Source organism: Ictalurus punctatus, chromosome 3, assembly GCF_001660625.3.
Source record: "Ictalurus punctatus breed USDA103 chromosome 3, Coco_2.0, whole genome shotgun sequence".
NCBI lineage: Eukaryota > Metazoa > Chordata > Actinopteri > Siluriformes > Ictaluridae > Ictalurus > Ictalurus punctatus.
Window position 1 is genome coordinate 2,789,992 of NC_030418.2, and position 25,655 is coordinate 2,815,646.

The 25,655-nt window shown below is 40.8% G+C and overlaps 1 long non-coding RNA gene across 1 annotated transcript in view; it reads left to right on the forward strand.

The window, feature by feature from the left end:
• Positions 1 to 25,655, forward strand: part of LOC108263263 (uncharacterized) — a 119,297-nt gene that overhangs the window by 83,456 nt on the left and 10,186 nt on the right. The window lies entirely within an intron of this gene.

The window sequence follows — 25,655 nt, forward strand, 5'->3', positions numbered from 1 at the left end:
TAAGGCTCCTGAGAATTTAAGGGATAAAAAGTGATGTATGGAAAAATAAGCAAGGCATAAAACACTTGGGTGGTGTGCTAGTGTGGGAAACTAATCACCAACCGGGTAGTGTGACGCGGCCCGACGCGAAGCACGGTCGCCGTTCCCACCCGGACGTCGAGTATTTTCCTGTAACCGCATGTGCCCAAGTGTGTGTTTTATTCCGCAAAGATTGTTTTTTAACCATTTATAGCTACATTTACTGCTATGGAACGTCTGTGAGACGATTTAGTTTCTGGCATCACTTAGCAGCCTTTCTTTTCTCTCTCTTTGAAATGAATATCTCGAGGACGACTTACTGACCGTTACAAAGCACCGACACTGGAGACTCCTTCCATGAATGTTAAACAGTATAACATCTCTCAGAAAGCCTCAGACTTATCAACAGTTGCGGCTTTCTTGGTGACGTCACACATTTTTAATCCTTTTATTATTAGCCTTAGATTCTGTAGATCTGCCGTATAAGTGCCTTGTTACCGTAGAAACGATAACACATTTGAACGAGGATATTTTGATGGCTATAAACCTGAGATTTTGCCTGGCAGCTTGTAATACCATCAGAGCTGCTCTTATAGAGAACTAATCAGCATCATCTGACCAATCAGATTTGACAATACAACAGTGTTGTGGTATAAAATTGTATATCGGCGTTTAGTAAATTACGTAATAACAGTTTACTTGGTAGCACGCTCGGACTTTTTTCCCTTTTACTGTGCGCCGTTTTGAACGAGGCCTTTGTTTTGAGGCTTTATAGTGTTTTTGAAGTGGACTTTCTCATAGAAGCGGGATCTGGCAGCATCTGCAACATCGTTTCCCGCTCCATATTTCAATCTTTCATCCACATTATATGTCTTGGTCACGTCAATTCTTTTTATAAGCTTAGGCTATCCACTATGGTATGGCAGAGTCACAATGATTTGGCGTCCATTAAAACAAAACCGCAAAGTTTCCTTTTTTCCCCCTTCATTTTGGTGCATGGTTTTTACAGAGATGCCAGATCTGACAGCTGGCACAATGAAAGCTGGCGTAGATGTGAAAGGGGCAAGTCCTTAGAAACTTGTAATGGCTGCTTCCCTTTTCTCTTCCTCTCTCTGTCTCCGAGTTAGCTCTGAGAGAAAGAGGGTTTTTTTTTTTTTTTTTTTTTTTAAAGAACGGAGCCAAATACGTGTGACCTGGAGAATGCAGGATTAATCAGCACATTAAGGACAGCTCTGCATTGGAAATAATTATTTGGAGGCTAACAAGGTGCCGAGGTGCCAAAGCCAGCTCCTTTCAGGAATGCATTTTAAAAAGCAGTTTAAAAAGCCCTCAGATGTCGGCATTATCTCGCGTGACCAAATTAGGGGCAAATGAGAAAAGTTTATCTGGCATTTTGGAGTATTGAAAGAGCTTAGGCTTTATAAATTATACAGAGTGTGTGTGTGTGTGTGTGTGTGCCTGTGTGTAAAAAGGGGATGGGGAGAGGAGAGCACTGTGGGTAAATCCCTTTCGGGGAGGGGGGTTTTGACGAGGGAATCGAGGCCTTGGTGGATTAAGAGCTGAGCGTTTTGTTTCTCTCGCCATCCCTCAGTCTGCACGGAAGCAAGCCAGCACAACTTTACAGGCAGATTAAGCAGAACGGCTGTGTAAAAACTCTCATACTGCTCGTGCAAATGAGCGCAGGCCAACTTAACACGCCGAGAAAAGCCACGCCGTAAACTGATTATAGCTGACCACCCATGAAAAGCATGAAGGAGGAAGAAGAAAAGACGTGATTTAATAAGCTCCGTGTTTTCTCGCTCGCTGCCCAAATCGCACTCATCACTGTGCCTGTGAAGTGAGGGAGCTTATCGTGTGCTCATTCCCACCTAGAAAATCATCCAGTATCTTTTCCTCTTGAATAAATTCAGATTTTTTTTTTTCTTTCATGTGAAAGGACGGCGTGGTGATACAGCGGGGGAATTTTTCTAGCTCGGCTGTCCGATTTCGCATGTTCTCCCAGTGTCCGTGGGTTTCCTCTGGGTTCTCCGGTTTCCTCCCACGTCCCAAAAACATGCCGGTAGGCAGGAGGGCTGCTCTACATGTGAATGAGCGGTCTCGAGCGCATTGCGTACGAGTCATTGTTCATAATTTCACGCGAGATAACGTCGAATGTGATTATCACACAACCAGGTTATAACTGGCTTAGTCATTTACTTAAAAATGGATTACTTTTTAAAAAACGGACTCGGGCGAATGATGGTCAAAGTACATTTGATTCAACTTTATTCAGACTCTGTACTTTAAAGGAGACAATTTAACGCAAGATTACAAAATGAACTCGGTCAGCACTTAAGCGATACAACAAAGAGTCGGTGTCTGCGGTATTCAGTTTTGTTATACGATGGGTTTTTTTTTGTTGTTATTGTAATTATTCTATAGAATACCCAAGTTTTATGTTTTGTGGTTTCACCTTTGTTATAATCGGTAGCGCCCATGATGATAATATGCACCTTACAAATACAAGGTCACTTTACAAGTTTTTATAAAGACCTAAAAGAATGTTAAAACACACTCGGTGAATAAAAAAAAAGATGGATGCCGAGACAAATACAGAAAGAAAAGAGAAAGAGGAAAGGGATAAGGAATGAAAGAATGAAGGGAAGAGAGACAGAAAAAGAACGGGGGCAGGAAATGCAAGTGAGGGGGGGATGAAAGAAAGAAGGGGAGAGATGCAGAGAGAACGAAACAAAAGGAAAAGAGGAAAGCAGGAAATAAAAGAAAGAAATTAAGAATAAAAGGGAGAGAAGAAAGAAGGGAAGAGAACCAAAAAGAGAGGAAAGCGGAAGGAAGGGAAAGAAAGAGGGGAAAGGGAAGGAAGATGAGTGAGAGAGGAATGAAGGAAAAGAAAGGAAATGATGGGAAGAAAGAGAAAGAAGGGTTTGGGGGGGGGGGGGCGTATAGACATATAGAATGTAACAGTGAGGTACAAAAAAAATCCACATTGGTGGAGATGAAGTGTTTAATATATAATTTATTTTATTATGTTATGTTTAATTATATTTATTCAAAAGAAACAATAAGCACTGATCTTTCCCCCAACCTAGAGAAGGTGTGTGACCCTGTACTCGTCGCAGTCAGTCAGCTCAGTGGAAAACTCTCCCAGTCTCTCTCTACAGAAATGTGACTTGTTGGCTGTTTTCACATCGCCACAAAAAATGTCCCCATTACAACCGGCACTTTAAAGGGGGACGCTGAAACGCTTCAAAAGCAGCAGGTAGAGGAATGCCAAACACTTGTTTTGATGTTTAAAATCCCTCACCTAAAATTCTCCATTCGATCAGATCAGACCTTGGATAGTGATCTCTATTGTTCCACTTTGCTTCAGGCCAGACTCGTGTAATGGCTGACTTCAGGAGTTATAAACACAACTCCACTTCCTCTAGTTCCAGCACTCTTCTCTCACAGGAAACTTGTAAAGTGACCATCAAAGGGTTCTTTCTGGATTTGTGTACGTTTCTTTGTTCTCGACACGCCAGCTCATAGATTTCATATTGAAGATTAAGAAATGATTCATATGAAATTATGTCGTGACAACCAATTGGGTTTTACCTTTTGAATACGCACCTAGACACAACGCTAACCGTCTCATACGCCAGCTCGTTCATGCAGTTATCCAATCATCCAATCCAACGCATTAAATCATGCGGCTCCAGGTCAAGAGCTTCAGTTAATATTCCCATCAAATGACAGAATGGGGGGAAATTGTGATCTCTCTGACTTTGAAGCTTGAGGTTTGTGAGCTACAACAGGCATTCGTGCAATGGTCAGAGTGTTGTGTCTTCTGAGACGCTTTTCTGCGTACCATGGTTGTAAAGAGTGCTTATTTGAGTCAGCGTAGTCTTAATCTCCTCTCTGTGTCGTTTCCGCCCAAAGAACTGCCGCTCACGGGATGTTTTTTGGCACCGGTCTGTATAAAGTCAAGAAACCGCTGTGTTAGAAAATCCCAGGAGGTCGGCAGTTTGTGTAATATTCAAACCAGCCTGCCTAGTACCAACAACCATTCCATGCTCACTGATTAGAACTTATTAAACTTGACCTATTCGTAACTCCAGCTACACGATACGTATTTTCGCAAGTTCATACAGTTGACTTCTTTTGCGTGTGCGTTTATTAGGAATGGCGAGAAGGGAAAATGCTCGCCGAAGGCAATGCACGGATTCCCCTTTTCGCCTCTCGCTCAGATCCTTTCTGGATTGGCAGAAAGTTTGACGCACATGTAGATACTTAAATTGCACAACTCGGACTCGGATTTTTCCCAAGGTCAGTGTGGCGTGTGAGTTTCTTCGTAAACATTTACATATTACCATTGTTGGTTCTCTTTAGCCTGAATGCGCCATTAAGATCTTCCCCTGATGTTAACCACATTTGAGTTGTAATTTGCACATAATGATGATTATCAGTGCAAAGCCACGCATGCTTTAATGAACTTGGTTTCGCGTCCATAATTTGCTTGTGTTATTAGGACCGGAGCCGGGCTTGTCTTTTCCCACAGAGTTGTGATTATGAATAAGTTAAACGAACTCGTCTGGAACATTTGGTGTTAATGCCAGCTCCCACACACGTTTTATTTTATTTGCAGTAGAAATAAGAAAAACACGACCGAGAAGACAAACTGGGTGTGGTTCCTTAACTTCATAAAGGTGGGTATACTTTCTGCTGCTTTGGTTAGCCACTAGCGATCTTTAGTGGGGGCGGAGTCAAGATCAGCTACTAGTTATATCCTGTACGTCATTCCTAATTTAAACATCACATCTGCATTGTGCAAAATGGGAGACAATAACATCTGTTTATTGTTCTTATTACTGTGCATTTATATCGCCGTTGTTGAATTCTTGCATCTGGTTCGTTTTATTTTCCCTAACGGCAACTCTACAATAGTTCCAGCTGTAATTCAAATCACAGGTTTATGTTAATGTGCTCTTTCTAATAGATCATCCTTTCTGTACTAACAGCTAATTCTCAGGGACTTGTATTGCAGAAAAGCTACATAATCTAAGCCTGAAAATAAACAAGTGCTAGTTAACAAAGGTGTGTAATTATACACATGACATGGTGAGGATTTAACATCTATGGAAGAGGTCTCCAGTGTCAGCGCTTTGTAACAGTTTTTAAGCCACAGGAAAGTTAATAAATTTTCCAGTTTCTCAGTAACAAGAAACATGACGAGCTGCGTTTTTATTATCTTATAAACTGGAAGAGGCTGGTGAAGGATCAACTGTTTATTAATGTTGTAATGGTAAATGGTCCGCACTTGTATAGCGCTTTTTTAACCTTAGTGGTTTTACAACGCACTTTACACTGTGTCTCATTCACGCACACCAACGGTAGCAGAGCTGCCATGCGAGACTTCGGCATGTGGAGTCATGTGGGCCGGGAATCGGACCGCCGACCCTACGATTAGTGGGCAACCGGCTCTACGGTTGTAGCGCGAGTGATGATCGGAGCAAACGTGAGTGAAATTGGGTTTCAAAATATTACATAAATAATCCAAGTTAGATGGTATGAGAAATTCAAAAATAATAAAACTCCAATTTTTGGGTTTGAAATTCATAAATGGTGTGATTTTTTAAATTCATGGAAATTCATCCATTTCCTCTTTGCAATTTTTTTTTAAATGTCGCATTTAGAACAAGTGCCGCAGTTTTTCACGCCTGGTCTCCTCGTTTTCTAAACTCTTAAGAAAATGCGAGGGGTTTTCTAGCAAAGTTCTCAGAGCTTGTCTAAGATTACAGTTTTGACGTTTCCCCATATCGAATCATTAGACGCGTGGTGTGCGACTGACGAGACGAGATCACTACAAAGTCCTAATTTTAAAAAAAAATCCTCGATTATAATAATTTTCTCATTGCTGATTTTTAATGATCCATTGTTACTAGTTCTTACTGTTCAAACTACTTATTAAATCATTATGCATGTGAACTTGAATGCACATTAGTTTTCTACAGAGTACTAGCACTCGCCTGGCCTCACAGCTATATTTAAAATAAGGGAAGAAAACAGAGCAGCCATTACTGCATGTCAGGTAAAAAGTAGTTCTACCTTGAGAAAAGGTTATGATCCGTAATGATGAAAACATCATATTTGGTGGGGAAGGCCACAAAGCGATATCATTTTCTAATTTCAGCACCTTTCCCATGTTAGTCCTCAGTGCTTTAATGAACTGCAGCGCAATAACTCTGATCCCTGTTATCACAAAGACTCTCGGCAGTAATTACCATCCGCTTCCTTATTAGACACCCTCGGCCATGAGGTGCTGGCAGTGAAGGGGAGAAAGATGCTTTTACTCCTCCGCTTTCGCTTACATTACGCCGACTATTACATAAAGAGGGTAGGATGTGAATGCATCTATCCATTCTCAGCGTGTGCAGAATGGGTCGGATGATCTAGGGTGGTTCTACGATCGTGCTGCCATTTAGCCAAAAAAAAAAAAAAAAGTGCTTTATTTGATCATTTTTCAAAATGGAATTTAAGAAAACATGGATTTAACTGTTCAGAAAATACGCCAAGCCGTCTCTGGTAGCCTTCTTGTCTTTACAAGTTTTTTTTTGCTCTTGAACGAATAACAGCACTGAGTTTTGTTTTTAGCATAGAATTGCCAAACGCGAACTAGCCAGACGTTCTAACGATTCACTTACGGTACGTTTTTATCCCGATCTATAATTTGGGTCACTTTCAAAGTGACCTCCTGAGTCAATAATAAGAATAAGTGCACTTTTCTTCTTCTCGTGATCTTCAGGAAATATTCAGGATGTTGCAACTGCCGTGCGATTTTTGTGGAACGTTCCAAATATCTCATAGGAGTGAACGGGTTCAGGTGGCAGGGTTGAGTCGATGTCGTGAGAACTAAAAATGTGCATTTTTCAGAATCTGTAATAGATGAGCCATGGAAAAGGATGTTCCACATAAAAAAATATGTTAGATGGATTCACACACTAACGCCAAAATGAAACTATTTTTGGAGTACGTTTGAGTGTAAGTATAGTTATAGTGGGATGGGGGACGGGCACAAGTGCTTTTGAATGTTTCCCAGGTGCTGCACTGTTTTATTAATGTTTGAAGTTGTATCTATTTTTACCCCAATGGATGAATCACACCTTTAAGGCACTTCTCATCAAATGAATCTTTTATTGAAATGTACCCCAATCTGTATTTACCCCAGTACACGTAATCACATAAATGGTTTCTTCAGCCGTTGCATTACCAACACTGGCAATATATAAATCTCCCAGAAAGACACCATTTAAACCTTCTATAATTACAGTGAACTGAATATATATGGAGGTTTTTGTTATTTAAACCGAACAAACAAACAGAGATGCCCAACATGAATATTATCATTAATGTGGTGGCTCAAGAGGCTGTCTTGACCGTCTCGTACCTGTGGGGTGGGGGGGGAACAAGAGTACTAATGGCTCCAAATTCACCGGAGAATCCCAGCACTGTAACTAGTCACCATTTCAGCTACATGGTTAAATTGCTATTTTTAAAGGGCTTCAGGTGGGCCTTTAGGGGCCTGAGAGTAAGGAGGTAGAGGGGTGTGAGCACACTCTTTACTCCTCCGGCCTCTCGCCTCAGCGGTGGTGCTGGTGTGGATTTGGCCTATTAGCTGAATGCGGTTTAATGAGAGGAGGATTGGAGCAGAGGCTCGACTCCTGCTCTGCTTTAATGAGCCAAGTGTGAGGCTGTGGCCCTCCGACCGCCACAGCGCTTTGTGGACGCCTAATGACACCAGCAGTCCCCGCGGAGATGGCGCCGCTGAGGCAATCGTCTTTCGCCCCGTGTGGTGAAATATCCAAGCAACACCTTTTTGTCACCCCGGGGTCGGCTCTGGACCAGCCTTCGTGATCAGCTTAGAGGGGAAAAAAAAAAAAAAAAACACCTCCATGCTTTAGAAGTAGTACGAGAGAGGCTAATGAAAGGATTTTGTGTTGTAATCCAGCATGTGCAAAGAGAACACTTCACTTAACATCGCTAAATCTTGGTGAATGAGACTGCATTTATGAATACGGGATTTTCATCTCGCGGGTGTGTTCGTTTCTGTGCTCGGCACTGATTTTACTCCGATTTGTATCCGGGTCTCATGAGGTATTCTGATTTTGCTGTTTCATGCCGAGAGGACTTGAGTAGAGATGCTGATTAGGTAAGGATTTAAAAACACGACGGGGCGTGATGTTATAGGAAAATAATCAGTGACGGGACGGAGATGCGACCCAACACACAGCGTAGTTACTCCTCCCACCCTGAAGTTGATTGTTTTCCCAATAACAGCACATCAGATTGTTCTTTGTATGCATGTGATGATGTGTTTTCATGGTGTATTATAACGGCTATAAACATTCTTTCCGTCACCAAACGCTTTCTTTCTTTCACTTAATAAAACAAAAAATTGTCGAGAAAGGCACAAAGCTCTGACACGGGAGACTCCTTCCAAAGAAAAGGTCTCGGTGCGAAAGCCTTCATCATAGCACCAGCTACACACGTCAAGTACTATTGTCAGAGCTGCTGTGATTGAACATTAATCAACACTTTCTAGCCAATCAGAATCGAGCATTCAACAGCACTGTATTAACAACTTTCATTAGGTGTAATTTGGCAAAAACAGTTTATTTTTAATTATTTTATGCTTCTTTCTGTTATAGGATTATTCTAGGCGTCCTTACTTTTGTTCATATCGTTGTGTTATTTATGCCGTTATGTTATTTTTCCAAAGAGCGCAACCTGGGGCAGGATTTTTAAATATGAATTCAGTAGCATGTGAAATCTGGTCTGTTTCACATCTCAGACTAAAGTGGACTGGAGCGGTCTCCGCTTGGAGGCATAGGAGGCAAGGCTACGCCGACCTTGGCTCTGGTCTATTCTGGGATATGTTATACTGGATGGGTTTAAGCCCTCATTAGCCAAGCTTCCATAACGTTCTTGTGACTTTAGCGAATATATAAGGCAATATCATGCACGTGTGCAATTTTTCCTTTCATATTAATGAACCTTTCATTATGAATCACTCTAAACGTCATGTTACAGCACCTGTTACCGTATACGCAGTGACTTCAATGAGATCATTTCTGTTCATCAGACACCAGATCGTGCGCCGAAATGACGACCTCATAATGCCGGGAGACATGAGCGCCTGTCGCGGGAGTCTTAAATAAATAATCAGATGTGTATTAAATGAATGAGGGCTTTTATGCAGTAATAAATGCAGCTCACAGCTCAAAAGTCAGGATAATTGCTTTGGACGTCAATGCAGATTCAGGCTTGGTCAACAACGCAACATCGCAGAGCGCCTGTAGTCCTAGTCAAAGATCCTGACGTGCAGCCAGACCAACTAAAACAAGATTATTCACACTGGGCAAGCATACTCGCACTCAGCCGTGTGTGTTTGTGTGTTTGTGTTTGTGCACAGAACTAAAGCCTTGCACATGTCAGATGAAAATAAAATCAGTGTTTAGCACAGAAATGTACTTCCATGTACAACCAAACCACTCAAATCAAGCATGTACTGTAAACAAAAGCTCTCTCTCTCGCTCCCTGTTTCCCTCTCTTACTGTCTCTCTCTCCCTCCGTCTCTCTCTGTAACTGTGTCTCTCTCTCACTTTTGCTCGCTCTCCCTCACTCTTTCTCTCTCTCTCTCTCGCTCTGTGTCTCTTTCTCTATAACTGTGTCTCTCTCTCTCTGTCTCTCTCTCACTGTTGCTCGCTCTCCCTCACTTTTTCTCTCTCTCTCGCTCTGTGTCTCTTTCTCTATAACTGTGTCTCTCTCTCTCACTGTTGCTCGCTCTCCCTCACTTTTCTCTCTCTCTCGCTCTGTCTCTTTCTCCATAACTGTGTCTCTCTCTGTCTCTCACTGTTGCTCGCTCTCCCTCACTTTTCTCTCTCTCTCGCTCTGTGTCTCTTTCTCTATAACTGTGTCTCTCTCTGTCTCTCACTGTTGCTCGCTCTCCCTCACTCTTTCTGTCTCTCTCTCGCTCTCTGTGTCTTTCTCTATAACTGTCTCTTTCTCTCTCTGTGTCTCTCTCTCACTGTTGCTCGCTCTCTCTCTCTCCCTGTCTCTCTTTCTCTGTAACTGTGTGTCTCTCTCTCTCTCTGTTGCTCACTCAGTCTCTCTCTCTCCCTGTCTCTCTTTCTCTGTAACTGTCTCCCCCTCTCACTGTTGCTCTCTCTCTCCCCCCTCCATCTGTCTCTCTTTCTCTGTAACTGTGTGTCTCCCTCTCACTGTTGCTCGCTCTCTCTCTCTCTCTCCCTCTGTCTCTCTTTCTCTGTAACTGTCTCTCTCCCCCCCCCCTCCATCTGTCTCTCTTTCTCTGTAACTGTGTGTCTCTCTCACTGTTGCGCTCTCTCTGTCTCTGTAACTGTGTGTCTCTCTCTCACTGTTGCGCTCTCTGTCTCTGTAACTGTGTCTCGCTCTCACTGTTGCTCGCTCTCGCTCTCTCTCTCTCTCTCTCTCTCTCTCTCTCTCTCTCTCTGACACAGTTCCAAGTTGTTCTGTGGTCGGCTGTTATGCCAACCCAAAGTTGACCCCTCTCTCTCTCTCTCATTCACTCACTCACACACACATGCACATTCGTGAGTCAATGTGATTATATTGGTGGTTCTAGAATAGGAAAGGGTTCTCAGTCTTGCCTGAAGCGGTGAATGGCCACTCATGCTACTGTCATGGTGAGTGCAGTGTACAGTAAGCAGGGCCGTGTTAACATTGTGTGTTTGAGCGAGACCGTGTGTGAGGTGTGAGCACACACTCGCCAATTATACTTGCGTACGATTTAGAGTGTTGACTTTGTTTAGAGTTTGGTGAACATCAATGTTGAAAATGTGTTCTTTCGGCCTAACGTTTTTATCTAAATATTGTTCGACAATTTTTTTAAATTTTTTTTTTTGTAAGTATTTTTTAAAGAATGGAGCGTCATACTTTTTATCTGTTTATTTATTATCTATAGCTTTTTAATATTATGGAAGTTTAGTTCCAGTTATCACTTGTTATATCAGCTAAAAGCAAACGCCTTCTTTCACGTTCATTTTAAGTTAACAACACAGAATAATTCAGCTTGTTACCATGGAAAATGCATCATCCGTTGTCTTGAAGCCTTTCCTGTGGTGAAAAACTTTTATAGCCAGTTTAGTTCCACGGTGCTCTCACACATTTTGAGACTCCTTCCAAAAAATATTAAAGATCTCAAAGCATCATAGCAGTGACTCATTTTTCTTTGATAAATAACACCAAAGAGAAAGTAGAATTCAACATTGCTGTAAGGAGAGGCGCATTAGAGCAGAGTGGAGACTGATAAAGACCAATGGCAGTTTGACAGCACCGGGATTCGAACTCGTAACCGTGTGAGCACTAGGCCACTGAGCCATCACCGTGTGTTCAATATTCATCCATCAAATCTTTCTTTAGGGCCATGTTTGAGCAAATAAATATCGTGGCATCCAGTTTTACAACTCGGGGAGAAAATACGCCAAACGCGCGCACAAACGAAACGCAGAATGGATAGCGGAGTCCTACAAAAGCTGTAGCTGAAGGCCAAAACCATCGAGACGTCTGCACGCGGACCAGGCGCTAGCACCCGCATAGAAGATCACATGGAATTGGAGTTGTAGCATAAAAGGTAGATGGTGTTTGGTAGTGTCTGGATGTTTAAGACTTTTATCTACCTAAAAGAAAGTGCTAAAGTATGCACACCTGTGAAATGAGTCATAGTGCACCAAGAGATAATTCACTTAGTGAGTGACACGCTTAATAAAGAAAAAAAAACTCTCACGGCCAAAACCGTCAGCGCTCGCTGAGTGAGCTGTAACTCTCGAGTGTGGACGATCTTTCATCCTCTGCTTTCTTTCCTTCCCCTTTTCCTATCTCTGGATTCATCTTGGTCGAGTGTGCCGCCCCCGGGGCGAGGCTTAACTCCGTCTCTGACAGACGAAATGCCTCTTCCTTCCCCCCCCTCTGGACCTTTTCCACCTCATCACACACCTCCTACAACAGGGCAAATTAGGGCCAGTTTAACAGATCTTACAACACCACTACACACCGCCCCAGATCACACACTGATGGCTGGACCTGACTCGTCTCACACACACCTAGTGCTTATCTTTGCCTTTGGCCAAAACCTGCTCCTTCACTCCCTTTCAATCACCCTCAGGTGCCTGGAGAAAATATATAACTGCGTTATTTAGTGCTATTCCAGAGATAGTATCAGCTCGGGGAGTTTCCCTGTCAGGAACTATGGCTTGTGGCTTTCAGGAGAAGCGCCCGCTGGGTCAGATGATGCCTTTAATTGCCCCGTTGGCTCTTTTATCTGCAGTTTATATGAGGCTTGGATTTGTCTGAGGTGCCTTCTTCATCTCCCACACACACCGGATTCACCGTCCTTCCACTTTAACCAGAGAGGCATCTGAAAAACGCGAAGCCAAATGACTTTAAAATGTGCCAGATATACGTGTGACACGAGCTATAATAGACCCGTCCTTTCAGCCCCGCTGTGCTCGCTTTGACAGCACCGCTGCAGGAGGCTGTGGATTTTCATTCCGTCCTCTCTAAAGACTTTATTACGCTGTTTAATTGGCAGCCGATGGCACCGATCAACCTTTCTGGCTAAAATGTCAAGCCCCTTCGGTGGGGTGAGATCCATCATTTGTCTCTCTCGTCGACTTTCTTTTGCATTTTCTTTTTCGTAAGCTCAGAGCGCTGTGGGTTTCTGAGCATGCTCTGTGGAGCGTGTCTAATAAAACAGCAAGGTTTGTTTAACCTGCACTAAGGCCAAGAAAAGAGCCATGTGAACGCAATTTTTTATTTTTGAGAGGTTGATTTTGAAAAAAGTGTGAAACCACAGAACGATGGTTTGGCACGTGAACAGGCTCGTAAACAACGCACATGCGAAACATGTACTTGTGTAATACTTGTTCTTGTGGTTTTATGCACAAGAACACATTTTGGCCTAGAATGCACTGAACAGTCACTTGTGTTTTTGTAGAATTTGCTTTTTTATTATTATTAATTTTTTTTTTTTTTTTATAGGAAAAATGTATCAATTGCTGCATATGTCCCTCGGCAGAAAAAAAATAACACAAATGTCACATGAAATTTGCACGTGGTTATTAGACGCTTCGTATGCATGTTTCTGTTTTTTCATCCGTTTAATTTCATAAGAAATTCTCTGGATGATTAATTTTTTCACATTATTTTCTTGAGTCATTTTCACGTTAGGATTTCCACGTGATTTATTTTGCGCCTCATGATTCATTTTTCATGTGCTTTTATGCACGATTCATTTGTCATGTGATTTTTACACATGAATTCTTCACGGGATTTTTACCAATGTGTTTCTTTTCCGTGTGATTTTGCTTTTTTGTGATTTTTTTTTTATTATTTATTTTTTTAACATGATCTTTTTGTTACTCCTGATACATTTATACACAATTAATAGATTTTCACATCACTTACAAGTTTTTCATTTTTCTTGTGTGATTTGTTTTTTAAAAAAAAAACAAAAAAAAAAAAAAAACTTCATGATTCTTTCATTTTCATGTTATTATTATTATTTTTTTTAGCATGACTCTTGTCTTATATTTTGCATGGGGCTTATCCCCCCCCCACCCCCACCCCTTTTTTTTAACACATCATCAATTTGTCAGGCATGTTTACTTGTGCAATTTCAGGGATTAACATGTTGAAACAGAGCACTTTCACATGTTTTTCATGCAATCACATGTTACATAATCATGTGAAATGTGTGATTTTAATTTTTTTTTTTCTTTTCCCCCAGTAAGATGTAGCAATATTACTTACAGAGAATTAGACGTATATCTTAAGCAGTCAGTTTTCCAGGCTTGACCTCGAGGAGAAGCTATCCCAGATTTATAGTTCGTGTTTGAGTGAAGTTTTGCAATGGTAAGAAAAGGAATTATTTCCTTCCGCCCGAGGAGACGTTTGAACATCTTTTGAAGTAGACTTTCAGCACGCTTAAATTGCCTCGTTGCGTAAAAAGGCCAGATGCGTTTCAGATAGCGGACGTGAATTGTGAATTTCACGCTGAACTTTTACAAGCGCCCGACAGCATTGTACATGCTCCTCTTGTTGTTTTTTCTTGTTTTTTTTTTTGTTTGTTTGTTTTTTTTTTCCAGCCTAAATACACAGCACTCGAGCAATGAAGAATTCACACAACTTGTGTAGCTTAGCCAAAGCAATCATTTCTTATGAGACACAAGATTTGGGTTTTCTACTATTTTCCAAAAACATGTTGCCCCTGAATTAAATAAATAGTTTGGAACACAGACCTCTTAATTCAATCCATTCCCATAAAGCCACTTATATTAAACTGTGCAACCTGGACTACTTCTTTTAATGGCAAAAAGGCGTTTAGCGCACAACGTAAACAAACTCTCTAATTCTAGATAATAGTTCACCGTGGGTGATGTTCAGGGAGCAGCGATGGCCAGTCTCAGTGGCTTCATTATCACTTTAATTTGTATTAGTGAGGCTAATCCTCTCAGGAATAATTATGTATCTAGTGTGTACTCTCCTAATGAGGTTAAACTTATGTCTTTACCAAGTACAAGGGCCCAACCTAAGAAGTTGTGAAAAAGCAGGAGGGCAGATTTTGTTACTGTGCTCTGTTTGTTTTTTGGGGGGAGTTTTCCCATCCTTTTCTTTTTAATTGATGTTTGTTCTCTGTGGCTTGTACTGGCAAATACACCTGGTCTCACTTTGCGCTCCGAGATCTGCAACAATAAGGAAGAGATTAAGAATATTTCTCCATTAATCATTGCATGGAGTTGTTAATTAGGTCATATTAAAGTAGCACAATGCTTTTATAAGAAGCAGATCATTTGTCATGCGCCTGATAGGAGTTTATCTCGAAATAGGTTAGGTAGCGCATATGGTCTTGGACTATCAATAATACTGACGTTTCGATATCATATACACAGAGCTTTATTTAGTCAAGAAACAGTCAAGACATGATGTAAAACTTGAGCTGTGTGGACATTGGAATATTGACTGTTTGCATTAAAACCCTCCACCTTGTTTTATCATATCAACCAAACGGCAACTCGTACGCACGTTAGATTACTTTGGCTAGAAAATCACAGACCAACACTGCACTGTTTATACTGTGTAATTGTTATTCTTGTAATCTTCTTGCATTCATGGAAGGAGTCTCCAGTGTCAGCACTTGGTAACAGTCAGGGGTAAAGCTGTAACTTTTTTCTTCACAGGGATGTCTTCAGGATAGAGTAGTGTGTGGGTCCTCGTCAATAAGATAACATGGTGTTTTGGGGGGGTTTTTTTGGCTGAATAACTTCAAGAGACATAAAATTTAAAAAAAGAGAGGGCGAGTAAGAGGCAAGTCAGAGCACGGCTGTTTACAGCAACGTGAATGAACCGGAAATACAGTTAAGGGGGTAACCGTAACTGCGTTTTAGTTGGTCCACATCATCCCACCCTGTTGTTGATTTTCTTATAACAGTACACCACCACGTTCTGTTCCTTTCTTAAAGTATATGACGTCATTCTTATCATGGAATGGGCAGATAGGAGCTCTGCACAACTTGTGTAGTTTCCATATAGAAAGGCAAGGATTATGACCGTCAACGCAAGCTTTTTTTGCTCGGCAAAAAATATATATATATATATTTTGGCTCTGGATGTAGATATCAGTAGTCTAACACCAGCTCCTGCCGCAAAATGCAGCTTAACATCCAAGAACACATCAACTTGAAAGATACAATCATGGACCCTTCATATCTGATCAGTAGTCTCCTCTCATCTCTCACCAAGCTAACAGGTTAAGTCTCCACAGAGCTACTGCAGCGCTGAACTTTACTAAGAGTTTATATGGTGCTTCATTATCATGGGTATCAGAAAAAAATCTGAGGAGGATCTATATCAAAATTCATACTTTCAAAGGACTCTTGGCACCTGCAGTGAATAACAGGCACTTAGTCTTGTGTGTGCAATAGATATAAATTAACCAGGAATAAAAGCATATTAGATGGAGCTCTAAAGATGCTGAAGGCCTCCAGTGAACCGAGAAACTGAACCAAAAAAAAAAAAGAAGCCCGCTACCCCATCCAACTCTTCCTCCCTCATTAAACGCACGCTTTTGTTTTCTTTCCTCTCTGCGGTTCAGAAAGAGCACCACCTTATCAGCGATGGGGAGGGGATTTATTAGTGCGAAAAAAGATAATTGCTACCCATAGGGCCATGGGAGCCTGATTTACAGCCACTACTATTTAGGATTCCTTCAAGCAGGCAGTCCAAGGCGCTTTATCTCCCCCGTGGCGGTGGCGCTGAGAGGCGCGGGGTCGAGGCTGGATGTTGAGGGATGAGCGCCGCCCTGGCTCACTGGCTCGCTCGCTCACTTGCGGCACTTTGGCATCAACTAACGCACAAGGAGGAAGCAGTATGTCGAACATCTGTTAGGGAGCTGACAGGCACCTGCTGGGAAACAGACAGCGTTCCAAAAATTCCAGCCTCCTTTTCAGCCTTTGTTTTGGAAAGCATGCTGAGCTCAGAATGACTCATTTATTTCTTCCTGAGGAGAGGCTCGTCAGCCGAGCTTATCAAAATGTGATTTAAGGGCGGGGTACAGCGAGAAGACACATTTTGCATGTTTTTTTGGAACCTATAGAACCACATGTATCAAAGGTCATGTATCAAAGAAAAGCACATTTCTTAAGAGGTTCCAGAAACTTCTGAGGAATTGAAGAGATCCAGAAATGCATGTTATCTGCCATAACATTAAAACCACCTTCCTAATATTGTGCAAGTCCCCCTTGTGCTCTCAAAACAGCTCTGAGCCATTGAGGCATGGACTCCACAAGACCTCCTAAAGGTGTGCTGTGGTATCTGGCACCAGGACGTTAGCAGAAGATCCTTTAAGTCCTGTACGTTGCGAGGTGGGGCCTCTATGGATTGGATTTGTTTGTCCAGAACATCTCACAGATGCTCGATCGGTTTCAGCTCCTGGGAATTTGGAGGCCAATTCAACACCCTTGAATGCTTTGTGATGTTCCTCAAACCGTTCCTGAATCATTTTTGTAGTGTGACAGGGTGCATTATCCTGCTGAAAGAGGTCACTGCCATTAAGGAATACCATTGCCATGAAGGTGTGTACTCGGTCTGCAACAATGTTCAGGAAGGTGGTACGTGACAAAGTAACATCCACATGAAGGCCAGGACCCAAGGTTTCCAAACAGAACATTGCCCAGAGCTTCACACTGCCTCGGCTGGCTTGCCTGCTTCCCATAGTGCATCCTGGTGCCATCTCTTCCCAGGCAAATGACGCACACGCACCCGGATGTCCACATGATATAAAAGAAAACGTGATTGATCAGACCAGGTGACCTTCTTGCATTGCACGCATCTGGCCTTTTTATGCAACGAAGCAATTTAAGCGTGCCGAAAGTCTACTTCAAAAGATGTGCAAACGTCTCCTCGAGCGGAAGGAAATAATTCCTTTTCTTACCATTGCAAAACTTCACTCAAACCTTCTTCCATTGCACCATGTGGGATATATATATATATATATATATATATATATATATATATATATATATATATATATATATATATATAAAATTTTATTTATGTATTGAGATATATGTGTATATGTATATATAAAAATATATATTTTGGGATATATTTTACATATATATATATGTAGAGAGAGAGAAGGAGAAAATATGTATGTATATACAAACACAGAATTTATAGAAATATCATCAGTTTTATGGTGTCATTGTACTGTTGGTTCCTTATAACCTAGTGGTTTAGGTTATCCAGGTGTTGAAACACCACCTCTGGTTAGGAGGGTGAAACTAGAACATTAGGTAAAACGCATTTAACCATGTTCTGGAAACACTAGCGCTCCCCATTACTCCCCAAATTAACCAGCGAAAGGTTCCAAAGGGGACGTCAGCTATTACTAATGGCATTTATACTGTCATATGGTCACCACAAGACTTTCTGTTTAAGGTCTCAACATGTGTGCGCATGAGCACAATGAAGTTGTCCAGATGTTGAAACACTGCCATTGGCAGTTATCCAGAGTTCATAGAACATGGTTACATGAGTAACCTAACTTGTTTTGTGTAGTTTCTTCAGAAAAATTGCTCATCTGGACAATAAACTAAATGTTCCAGGTTCCACAAATTGATGTTTGTTTATAATTATTAGTTATAAATATATAAAATCAGAAAATAGTGGGTTGCGATTCCATTTATGCAAATTTAGTTGAATGTAAAAAAATATATATATAAATAAAAATGATGCCTTGGGGTCCCCAACCCCCACTTTTTAAAAAAACCTCTTTCCATGGATGTCCTGTATTCCTGAAACTATTCATGGGTTCTTGAAATGCTTCCTGCAGTTGAAGCGCGCCCCATTACTGTATGTGAGACAAATAATCCAATATTATCAGCCAAAAATCCTAGCCGAAGAACATAATGCTATAAAATGACAATATGGCCTGTAAGCCTTTTCCATTTGTGGACACAGCTGTGCTCCTCTTCCGCCGACCTTTTCCCTTTCCCATGTTATGGCTGCTATTACCTGGGCACAGGTGACATGTCTCCAGGGCTGACTACATGCTCCGGCACAGCCGGGGGCCAAACAGGATATGAAGCGCAGAGATTCTGTCTGTCCGCGCTGATCCCTGAGCTTTGGCCGTGAGGTCAGCGGTTCAAATCCCAGGTGTTGTGCCCTGCAGCGGGGCACGTCCCGTCTAAACAGTGTAAATGGTTACCAGGAATGTCAAAATGAACCCACAGATCAAAGGGGCCCGGTCAAGCACCAGATCCATGACACATACAGTATGTGAGAGATTGGCATGGAGTTCAAGGGTGTAGCACTGAGAGAATGTTCATTTTTAAATGGTAGAGTGGGCATTATATTGAACATACAGTAAACATTAAGATCTTATCTTTGCTATGGAAAACCGTTAACTTTGTGAATTTAACTTTTAGAGCATTTAGTTTAGATAGAACGTTTAGAGTGTGTTAGAGCAGGAAATTACAAAACCTCGGTTGTGCCATTGCACAGATATTGGCACTGTTAAGCAATATAACATATAGTCCAACTACATGTATCATACACTCAGGGCTGGCTGTGATAAATGGACTTGCAGATCTAAGTCTTCCCTCTCTTTCAAGGTAAAAAAATGCATTAAAATGTTATATTTTTGACGTCCAGATTGTCTTATTTGCCGTTAACAGATGTCGTAAAGTGGATTATTATTCCTCCGCCACTAGATGGTGGAGGCATTATGTTTCCAGGTTGACTGTGCGGCCGTCTGAAATTCTCGTCGACGCGATGTCCCAAGAACGCCCGGTTGAATGTTTGTAGGATTTGTATGGAATCATTATTGCAACCAGCAGATGAACTGATTAGATTTTGGAATTGAGCCAAACAGGGTCAAGGTCACAATAAGGTCGAATGGACTCATTCATGTTCGAGAGCTCAAGGCCATATTTCTGGCTAAGAATTTTTGCCATCACTCTGTTCTTATATCCATCAGAAGGACGTTGTTGTTAGTGCGACATCTCAAAAATAAGTAGTTAACTGTAGGTTTTATCCTTGCTACCACCGGATGAACTGAGTACATTTTGACATTGATGCAAATATTGTAAATAGTAATATTTAACTTGTTCCTTTTGTGAAAGTTTTTAACAGTCGTTGATTCATACACCATATTATTAGCAGTTGTTACTATGAGCATCCTCCTTTACCCAAACACCCCCCCCCCCCCCCCCCCCCAAAGTAAGAAGAAGAAAGTAAAAGTAGATTGAGCATTGTTAAGTCAAATTTCAAATTACCCAATGGGACAAAAGACAGAACTGTAATTTCACTTTGGTTTGAATGAGTGTGTTAGCTAACAGCAAACATATCTTTTTCTCTGCACCATTCTTGCCTTTCACAAGAGACATAGCATATTACAGACTTGAAGCTTGAATGGTCCTGCGTACCTGTCTTTCAATGGGCGTGTTCCTGTGTATGCATAATGCCTTCCCCATGCTATAAGGTTAAACTGTAATCGTTTCATAATAGTAACACCACTTCACTGATGGGTTGTAGGATTTCTACTCCTCCCATTCAGAATCACTGGTTACACTCCTAGAGGAAGGGTTCCTCAAGGGTTCTTTAAGGGTTCAGTGGATAATTCAGGGGCCGTGATATGGACACCCGCCGTACGGCAGAGTCGCAATGATATATCAGAAGGCATAACAGAATATACGAGTGTCAAATTAATGAAGATTCTGAGCCTCTCTAAAAATCTTCTTTAAATTCTTTGTTTACTTGTGTGTGGAAAAATGTCTATTCAGACGCAATGTTATTCTCCAATTAGGGAAAAATGAAAGCCATTCGTTCTGTTTACACCGGTATGGAGAAACACAGAAGGGAGTTTAAACTGTCTCTCATCCTGATTCAATTTCCATTTCTTTCATTTCCCCTTTCTTCTCCGGCTGAAAGATGTCACTTCGTCTGAACGTTTCGCTCCTCCCGCGTATCGCCGCCTCTTTAGAATAATCTCTTCGCCCGCACAGAAATCTCACCGTCGGATAATCAGAGATAAATATGCTTAATTGAGGCCAAGTGAACTCTCCCTATCTCCACCACGGTCGAGCAATCTAAAGGAAACGTGATAATTAGAATGGCTTCCCTCAGAATGCTGAGAGAGGCACATACACACTCATTTCACAGCGTTTTATGGCGTCTTATAAACGTGCGACAAGAGTAGCTTCAAAAGGTGAAAGATGTTTATGAGCTTCTCGCAACAGTAATTATTGTGACTGTTTTGCTATTACACATAATACAATATGGGTTTATGCAAATAACCATGCAGAGGAAGCAATGATAGTATTTATATCTAATATCTGGGATCAGTTCTATTATATAGGACTCGACACGGCGTCCGTGTTTATTCTAATGATCTGACGACGTCTCTTCTCGTACCAAGTGCCTGGTGCGTATGTTGTAACAGACTTGGCAATCAGGGTGAACCACGGTACTGAATGTGGGAGGAAATGGTGCACTCTGAGCCTGAGGAGATATAGCAGGTCCAGGTCAGGAGGAGGTGAAAATTAGCACTCCTCTCCCTTTTCAGAGGGGTCTGAAAGGCTAGCATGCTTGGTCATCCCAAGCACTGATGAGACTGGACTGCCAGCACCCGAGGGAAGCGAATGTCTAATTACCTATTGTGCCTGACAGAAGCTCCTTAATTACCAACTTCATTAGCTCGCCGCTCTTTGTTTTTCTTCCGAGGGGGCTGGCGGGATGGGGTGAGGGTGGAGGAGAGTGAGGAAAGGGAAGAGAGATGGTGTTTTAGCACCTTTTTCTCCCCCTTTTGAACAGCGTTCACTCTCTCTCTCTCTCTCTCTCTCTCTCTCTCTCTCTCTCTCTCTCTCTCTCTCTCTCTTCAAGGAAATGTTAAGACCTCAGTCAGGGATCTAATTAGATTCATGGTGAGAACGAGACACCTTCTAACTAGCCTCTGGAGTCCCCTAAAAGGACAGCAAGTGACTGGACAGTAGAAGAGCTACACATTTCTCTCTCTCTCTTTCTCTCTCTCTCTCTCTCTCTTTCTCTTGCTTACACACACACACCCTTGTGTGAATTGGCCTGATTTGCTCTCTCTCCTCGCTTTATGAGACAAAACAGCCAGTACTATTAGATTCAGCTAGCTTCTGCTCACTCTTCTAAAATTTCTTACCGAATTCTTGGAGGCAGAAAATGCTGCTCTTGATGCAGTGGTTAAAATAAGACAAACATATTTTTAATACGTCCTGAATGGTTTATTAGAATTCTTTGCAGTCCGAGTTAAAACGGGCCCAGACTGCCACCCAAAAAAAATACTGCTAAATTTATAGGCAGCTTTTATTTGATAAACATTGCTACATTTCAGTGATGAATGGATTTAACTGGAATACAAAGAAATAATAGAAATCTGCACCATGAAAATAATCTCTCTCTATTATTTATATTACAGAGCCACTGAGGGTTATTTTTTTTAATAAGGTGTGACCATGAATTAATATAGCAAAGCCTCCATTTAATATTTCAAGGCCACAAACTATGTATCTCGTGGTCATGACTTATGTTGTGGCCACGAATTGTAACTCGAGTTGTGGAACCTCATGCTTAATACGTAGCCTCCAGTTTGTTTTTTGGCCGGGATGGACGGAAAAGTCAATCCGGTGTGAAAATTTGCTTAAGGTCACATTGTGTAATGGTGTGTACAAATATATATATTGCAATGCCCATGATGCAGCGTTTCAAGTGTGACGTGATGAGTAATATTATCAGTCATCAATCTACGCTCAGGCTCCTGGTGCCAGAATGGTCTAATTCAACTGATGTCTTTCATTTATTTTAAAATATTTGCAATGAGCTAAGTATTTGTAAATCTCGTGGCCACGCCATATTAACTCGTGACTACGCCTTATTGAAATATAACCACCATGTCACAGCAGCACCTCTGTGTAATGTCGTACATGCTCCCAACATTGTACTGATGGAGCTTTGACCTCTAATTGTCAATGCTTTACTATTATTGGCTAACCAGGATTCTCGGTGCTAACTGGCTCAGCTGATTACTGCCTTTAATTTCATGAGCATGTAAGATATTGGTTGTGGTTTCTCGGCACTCTGTAAAGGAAATGAATCCTCTCATGTAAACCTCAGTGAGCTATTAAACTCTGAGATCACAATGTTGAAACTGGTGTGGCGATGTGTACAGTTTCCTTTGGCTTGTCTTTGGTTACAGGCGAGACTTTTGGAGGCACTTTGTAGAAAATGGTTCAGGGTTTATTAAATATCCTCATACTCCTCTCAGCGTGATGGACCACAAAAATATCAGCATTTTTGTCAGCTATTTGTCTAACTGGTTTGTGTTTTTTTTTGTTTTGTTTTTTTTTCCTCAGCACATGCCGAACATCTAGTTTAGCCAATAAATTTGAAAAGGGAAAAAAAAAAAAGGCAGGTTGCAAGTTTTATAAGTGATGGCTGTACTGGATTTCACAAACTAAGGGGTGCTGGTGTGCAATCCGATGAAGATCTATGACGAAAATGTGGGAGATGAATCTTTTTAACGTTGCATTTATCATGTGTAGTCTAAACCACACTTCTGGTTGGTTCTGTTGCACTACTTGTTTTGCGATGCATATATGCTCGTGTTTTTGTTAGTATGACTGCTTCTTCTGTTGACCTCTATGGTTCATTTATCTATTCATATATTAATATTTCTCACTTTCTAATACCTTTTTATTAGAATGTTGTATGTAAGAAGTAAAACACTCGTGGTGTGCTGTTATGGGAAATAATAGACATGAAGTGGAGTTATGGTTGCCAACCTGAAGTTGATGATTTTCCACTAACACCCCCTCTTAGTGTTTTATTCCTGTTATACCACAACAATTTGTCAACAATGACTTTTATTTGTATGTGTGTGTGTGTGTATGTGTGTATATATATATATATATATATGTGTGTGTGTGTGTGTGTATATGCATGTATATATGTAATTGCATCTCTTTATCTGTTTATAGTTGTTTTTAATGTGGAACATCAGTTAAATAAATTAGTTTCTGTTTTTTACTTGAGTTGTAGCAGCTATAATCAATTGCTCCATCACCAGTCTCTTTGTCTTGTTTTCTCTTGTAAAGTTAATAAGCTGAAAATATGCAGCTCGTCAAATTACCCAAGAACCACAAATTCCTGAAGATTTCCCATAGTGGAAAACTTGCATAGAGCTTTACCTCTGGCTGTTACAAAACACTGACACTGGAGACTCCTTCCATAAAGTGTTAAATAAACATCTCCATACAGAAACCTAAGTGGTTACCATAAAAAAAAACAGTGTCAGAACGAGTGCATTAATACAAAATGAATCCATGCCTCCTGACCACTCAGAATCGAGCATTCCGCAGCTCAGTGGTATAAAAGGATAGAGCTCAGATTTTGTCTTGTTAAATTAAAGATGGAGTCAGTGATTTGTGAAGATTTAACTTTATTTTTTATATCTATAATATTTAGTTAATTCTCACTCTCTCCTCATTGGTTGAAACGTAAACCTGTGGTCACACCAGGCTTTTGCAGATAAGACTGGATCCTTGCTTTAATTTTTCCCCACAGAAGGACAACCAAAGAACCCTTTAGGCTTCTACATTTTTCTTCTTAAGTGTGTACAAGGTAGTTAGCATTTGGTTGTCCCATGCTTAGTTAGGTGAATGTTCCCATTTTATAAGGACTTACATTTTAGTCAAAGTTAATGCACTGGATCAGTACTGTTTGACAAAGGGCCACACACACTGAGTCTCTGAAGCTTTTAGCCTTGACTTTGACTGTGGAAGGTAAAACCAATACCAAACTGCCAGCTTGCAAAAATGGAATTTGAATCTAATAACCAATAAAATAATGAAAACGCCTTCTTACATAGCAGTTTAAGTCCAAATCTTTTCCAACGTTTTGGATATCCCAGCCACAGAGTGATGCAATCCTCTCACGTTCTCATTACTGTTCTTTAAACAAAAGCATTTTCAGAAAAGTCACAATTTGCCTTAGCTGTCGACTTAGGTTGATCAGTCTTCATTTTATGTAAACACGCCAATGTAAAACATCATCTGTGTAGTGTGTGTGTATTTATCTCTTGTTTGAGACCGAATATCTGACCATTTTGATCTTGTGGGAAAATGTGCCCGGTGCTCCTGAGTAGAAATGGCGTTTTTGTTGGAAATGTGGAAATGTCCCACAAAATATAGATTTGTGTGTGTATTTAGTAAGTGTGAAAGTTTATAGCCTGGACCATTTCAGTTTTCCTCCATTTGTTGTGAAGTAACAGTTGCCCTTTCTGATTACTTTTTTTTTTTTTTTTTTTACAGAAACAACCTGTTTTACATCAGACACTTTAGTGTTTCCAAATATAAAGTATTTTTACCTTTTTAAATCCTGCTAATACATAATACAGCTTTACTCTCTCCAGTTTTTATACTGTATGTTGGATATACACCATACAGTCTTACTACCAGTGTTCCTTGAGATGTAATAAATATTCATTTTAAAAAGCACATGGTGAAACGAACTAATCGCTCAGAGATGTCTCATTGCTTAACCTGGTTTTTGGCAATGCTAAATGGAAACACTTCTGGTAAATGCTGATTATTTACATAGTTTTGCAATAGTACTGAATTAATCATTGTTCATGGCTTCAGATAAAGAATTAGATGGAGAACTTGATAAATTACCATCAGATGCAACATTCAGTGGAAATGTTCCAACACTAAATCAAAACCTTGAAATTTATTTTAATATATATTTATGTATTTTATAATAATATAGTAGTAATGTAATGCTGAGTATTGTTGGCACATAAAATCCATTTGTTGTCTTATCTTAATGTTTGTTGGACGGTAGGGTGTTAATTGCTCGTTAGCCTTTTATGTTTATTACTGAACCGAACATTTCAAGGTTTTTAGAGCAGCTGGTGGAACGGAAACAAGCAAGTCGTCGATCTGCACTGTGCCTGTGAGCCGCCTACTTTATTCTGCTCCTTTAATTTAATTATTGTTTATTTAAAGGGGAAAACCCCTCTGAGACGGAGTCCCTATTTT